This window comes from Dermacentor variabilis, chromosome 7 (genome assembly GCF_050947875.1).
Source record: "Dermacentor variabilis isolate Ectoservices chromosome 7, ASM5094787v1, whole genome shotgun sequence".
NCBI lineage: Eukaryota > Metazoa > Arthropoda > Arachnida > Ixodida > Ixodidae > Dermacentor > Dermacentor variabilis.
The window spans coordinates 148,615,361-148,620,588 of NC_134574.1; the positions used below are offsets into that span (position 1 = coordinate 148,615,361).

At 46.8% G+C, this 5,228-nt stretch overlaps 1 long non-coding RNA gene across 1 annotated transcript; it reads left to right on the top strand.

The window, feature by feature from the left end:
• Positions 1–1,069: 1,069 nt before the first annotated feature.
• On the top strand, positions 1,070–3,920 carry LOC142587203 (uncharacterized). Its single transcript, XR_012829393.1, has 3 exons — positions 1,070–1,168; positions 2,304–2,668; positions 3,884–3,920. It is a non-coding gene; the product is annotated as an uncharacterized LOC142587203 (long non-coding RNA).
• Positions 3,921–5,228: the final 1,308 nt, after the last annotated feature.

The following is a 5,228-nucleotide window of genomic DNA, read 5'->3' on the forward strand; positions in this document are numbered from 1 at the left end:
ATGCAGTGTTTGGTTTGGGCATACAACGGGCAATGCCATATTCTAGCACAGGACGAACGAGTGAGGTGTATGCTTGAGTCTTGATGTCAGATGAGGCAGATCTTATAGTGTGTTCAAGCGGAAAAAGTGCTGAAAATCTTTTAGAAGATATGTATAACACATGTTTGCCCTATTTCAATTCAGATGATAGAATAATGCTCATGTGTTTATAATCCCTGACAATATTTAATGTGTGTTGTTCAGTCGGGCCGGTGATATAGTGGGACTTCTGTGTCTGCTTACTCTATTTAAAACAACCTTATGTAAGTTAATCTTCATTCGCCATATCTGACACCGGTTTACTATTTGCGCAAGCTTGTGATTTTGTGTTTATTATGATCAACTAACTTAATGCTTAGTAGCACACTTATTACTTAGTAACATTATACTTCCGATGGGCTTGAATTGTTATATGCAAGAATGCCACATATGAATTTACGCGGGGCGCGCAAGGCGTATGGACAGCGCGACTGAAAAACAACAAAAAGCTCGAGCACACTGATACGAATGCAATCGTCAGAAATAAGATCGCATTCCTATGAGGCTTGCATTGAACGTGCTACGTCTGTATACGAACAGCACTTGACTATAGTAAGAGCTTTAGGGCTGCATGCCTTGACGGTTGCCACAACAAATGAGATAGCTGGCGTTCAGAAGTTCATATGAAAGACAAGGAAACATAAAAGTCACACAGGGCACAATGAAACATACAGGAAACAATTGTCGCGACAATTTCCATAAGGAATGCTTAACTACTTAATTACTTTTATTTCACCTTCTATTTAGACGTTTGGAATAATTGACTCGTCGTTTTAAGCGGCTTTACGTACAGCGCACGTACAAAGTACGAGTTAACCAGAAGCTGGAGCAATAGTATCGATTAGTATACATACCGGAGTGTCTTTTTTATCTACTTTAGGGTTGGTGAACTAAGCGCTGACAGGACAATATGTTTTGAAGCTCTCTCATGCATCAACTTGTTGTGAATTCTTAAATATTTGGATTATTTTATTTCGCCTCCCATTTTGACATTTTGAATAATTACCATGCCTCGCCTATTTAAGCAGCTCTACACGCCCTCAGGAACATGCCAGCTACGAGCTTGCCAGAAGCTGCACAGGTACTTTCGGTAAGTATGCATGCATACGGGCACACTCTTTTTTTCGTCAATTCAGATAGATGCACTTCCTTGATTTTAGTTTTCTGAATAAGAACGTCGTCTTCCCCTTTACGAAAGCACGAAGAAGGTGTATTTGCTGACATTATTCAGGTTACACCAAGTCGCTCATTCAGCTGTTGAAAGGTAAACTGTATGTGGCAATAGTCGAACAGACGCTGCGTTACTTGCCTAGAACGTGGCAAACCCCCTACCCGCACCTAATGTGGCAGCTAAAGGTAAAAGGTGCCTGTTTCTGAAAGGTGACCGACGCAATATACGCCAGTATTCGTGCTTGCATTTATTTGGCGCCATCGTTGGCGTAGCCTTCGTCGTGGTCCTGTCACGGTATCTGCGAGAGCGACGTGCTGTGCGTTTGTATGCGAAACGCGTTCGCCACGGGGACAACCTTCGTGCTCCGATCATTCGGCTTTGCCCCATTGCCAGGAGAGCGTTCGGCCTCTCACTGCCAACATGCAGCGTTGTGCGCAGGACCTACCGAGCAGCTGTGTGTACATCACTGTGGTGCATGGAGTGGTCGGAGCGGAGCGGACAGTAAGCGTCAAGCTAGAAAAAATGCTGGCTGTTTTCCTTCGGTCTCATCTCGGGCAGCAGTGAGGTGCGACGCCTAAATGCAGGTGGCAGCGCTTCTCTTCAAGCCAGGGTTGTGAGACGCATAACAGCTGCACTGTTTGTGCTGCGCAGTCGCAGTTGCCTCGCGTGTTGTGTCGCACGAACATGCAGCTCCTGCGACGAAACACCCTCTGAGCCGCTTCAGCGCAACGCTAAACCCTGCTATCACTTTCAATGCATCGTCCTTTGGTCAAAACTCTCTAATATATACAATCACTTCCTTAATTTATTAATTAATAAACAAGAAGAGACCTTTTCGTCAACAACAAATAAATTTTCGTTGAAGCCGAATCCCACAGCGCGCGGGATACGCATTTCTTTATAGTGTGTTTTTCACAGCATGTAGCACTGCAATATTTGGCTCACATGTTCAAGAAAGTAAAATAATATTCCATATATTAAGGTGAGCAGTACATTTGTTCGAGGTTTATGAAACGTGTCAATGAGCCGTGTTCTACCGATGTATTTTTTTCAGCCATGAACTCGCTTACAGCTGTCTTATTGGTGGGCTTTGCCACTATCACAAGTGCAAGTCGTAAGTACATGTATAATTTGAACTCTTCACTTAAGGATATTAGTGTTCTGACGTAGATTGTTAGTGCTAAGGAGAAGTTATGGAACCCCACAGAGCTCTACTTTTACTGCGACAGCAGATAAAATGATGGAAATTGGGTTTAGCTTGTTAATCCACTCCGTTCATTCCGTTAAGCTGATGACAACCGTTGTCGTCATAGACGGCACAAAACAGTTTTTGTCGTCGTCAGGCCACCGTGCCACTCCCAGCTTCACCATATGCTCAGAGCGAAGGAGAAGACATATCCGCAACCACCGTCACCACTGGTATTTCAAGCCTAGTTACAAGAGTGATGGGAATTTGATGGTCGTGCGGGCTAACTACTGCTGTATCGCGCAGCAGTGCTCTGAGAGCGGCGGCCTCTTTGCATGCATTTCGGTGGCTTGAGAAAGTGAGAGAGGCGAGGGAAGGCAGGGAGTTTAATGAGACGAACGTCCGGTTGTCTACTCTATGCGAGCAAGAAGGGATCAGGGAAAAAAAAAGGCCAGAGGAAAGCGACAGTCGACTCACAAAGAGATTTTATATACAAGCATCTTTCCAATTCTGTTGATTTGTGGAAAGTCACCAAAGCATGCGTAGCGTTCTGGGTTGGTGATGGATGAGGCCAAGAACACTGTGTACTTGTCTCTGTAAAGGGTCGACCGCCCAGTTGGATGAGACGCTTCGAAGAGATTGACCTTAGCGTTAAAGAGGGTTCAGTAGTAGAGGAGGGGCTCGATGGTCTTCTCACTGTTACAGTGGCCGAATACGGAGGAGTCGGTCATTCTAATGAGGAAGGAGTATGAATGTATTGAAGGCTGGCACCCAGTCGTAGGCAGCACCGCAGAGTGATGGTACATAGGGAGAGGCTTGGTGTTAATTGTAGCTGCGATGATGAATCAAGCCTGCACAAACGACGGCTAAAATACTCCGGAGTCGTTTAAAGAGACAACATGACGTCACGAACACTTGTTGAACTTCCCTCGTTCTTTCAGTTCTTGATAACAATATGAGCATATCGTGTGCGTTATCATGGGCTGATCTAGCAGCGTCATCAGCAGTGTCCTTGCCGAAAATGCCACAATGACCAGGCAGCCACGAAAATATTATCATGTCCATTTCCAACAGTGCGATTGTAGATTTATGTTATTTTTAAAGTCACCTTTTCATAGTTACCATGCCGCCGTGGAGCCTGCAGAATTTGAGGGCTGCTTGACGATCGCTGAACACTCCCCATTCGCATGCTAATTCCAGTTCAATATATGCATTAGCGACATGAAGGAAGGGAGGTTGATCAGAAAAAATTTGGCCCAAGCAAGCAGTACTCCACACAGGGGCGTCTGCGTCAGCAGGCGCTTGGTGTGTGGCGACGCCACGTACCCGAGCACATGAGAGTTGGACCGTGCCTTGTCTAACCGTACGCGGCTTATCCGAGTCCGGGCAAAAAGGGGGATCCTGGAGGTTGAGTTAATGCCGGGTGTTTGGACCTTTCCGGCCCCTAGGCGCCACCAACACATCTTTTCGGCCTCAGCTTCACGCAGAGGGCACCCCCAGACTGACTCAACGGTGGAAATCGGTAATTGCCTTTTCCCGTCTCTCTGTCCCCCAACCTTCGCCTTTCTCTCACTTTACACCTCTCCTGGCTTCTCCTATTTTTTTCCAGGCGGCAAGGGTTAGCCTTGTGTACGATAGCCAATCTTGGTTATAACAGATTTGGTTATAGTGGCTACTTACAGCTGGCGTTGGCCAGTTGTACCCAGCTGTACGCAGCTGTACGCAACTTGTTTAAACAAAAATCCTGCCACGTCCGCTTGTTACGCTCCATCGTGGGCGGCTGGCATCACTGCCGAAAATTCCATGTTACATACGGCAAGCTCTTTCCCTACTTCCTGATCGCGCTCAGAAAAGAGGGCGCACTGATGAAGTGTTCGTTTTTTGGACGGCACGAAGAAAACTTTCCGAGACATCACATAATACATTCAGAGAAGCCAGAAAAGACACTGAGAATGATCTCACTTTTCGTAGTTGCCAAGTCACTGAAGTTCTTGGCACAGGCTATGAACCATCAAAGATGCATGACGAGCAGTGATATCGTTCTGTAGCTCCGTGAAAAGAAGCAACATGAAAACTTACTTGAGCTAGTGTCACTCGGAGACATACCGGTGACAGTGACCCCACACCGTACCATGAATACAATTCGAGGCGTCGTTTCCGATAGTTATTTGGTGAAGTTGACCGAAGCTGAACTTCTAGAAGGATGGAACGATCAGAAGGTGAATAATGTCAAGCGAAATAAAATGAGGCGAGACGGTAAAGAGGTCAATACCAAGCACTTAATACTTGCATTTGGCTCAAGCATCCTAGCCCAAACTATCGAGGGACGATATGTGCAGATCCGCATCATAATGTGTGTCCCAAATCCTCTGCGATGTTTCAAATGCCACCGATTTGGCCACAGTTCACAGAATTGCCGAGGCCGACAAACCTCTGGCAAATGCAGTGCTCGTGAGCATCCATCAAGATCCCCACGAAATACTCCACACTGTGCCAAGTGCGATGGGGAGCTCGCCGCCTACTGGAATGCAGTAAAGGAAATTGGACCTATCAAAGTCAAAGAGAATATTTCATTTAGAGAGACATGAAGGCGGGTGTGACGCCTGCCTAAGAGCAGCTTTGGTGGTGTGGCGTGCCAGGGGGCAGCGACACAACGGCTTCCGGCGAGTGTCCAGCCCACATGCAGTGAGTCGCCAGTCACGCCCTCCGCCCACTTGGCAGTTGCAGCTAGCGCAGCTCTGCTGCCCCAGCAGAAGGGGGAGCACACGTGAAACACAGGACTCGCAAGAGCGC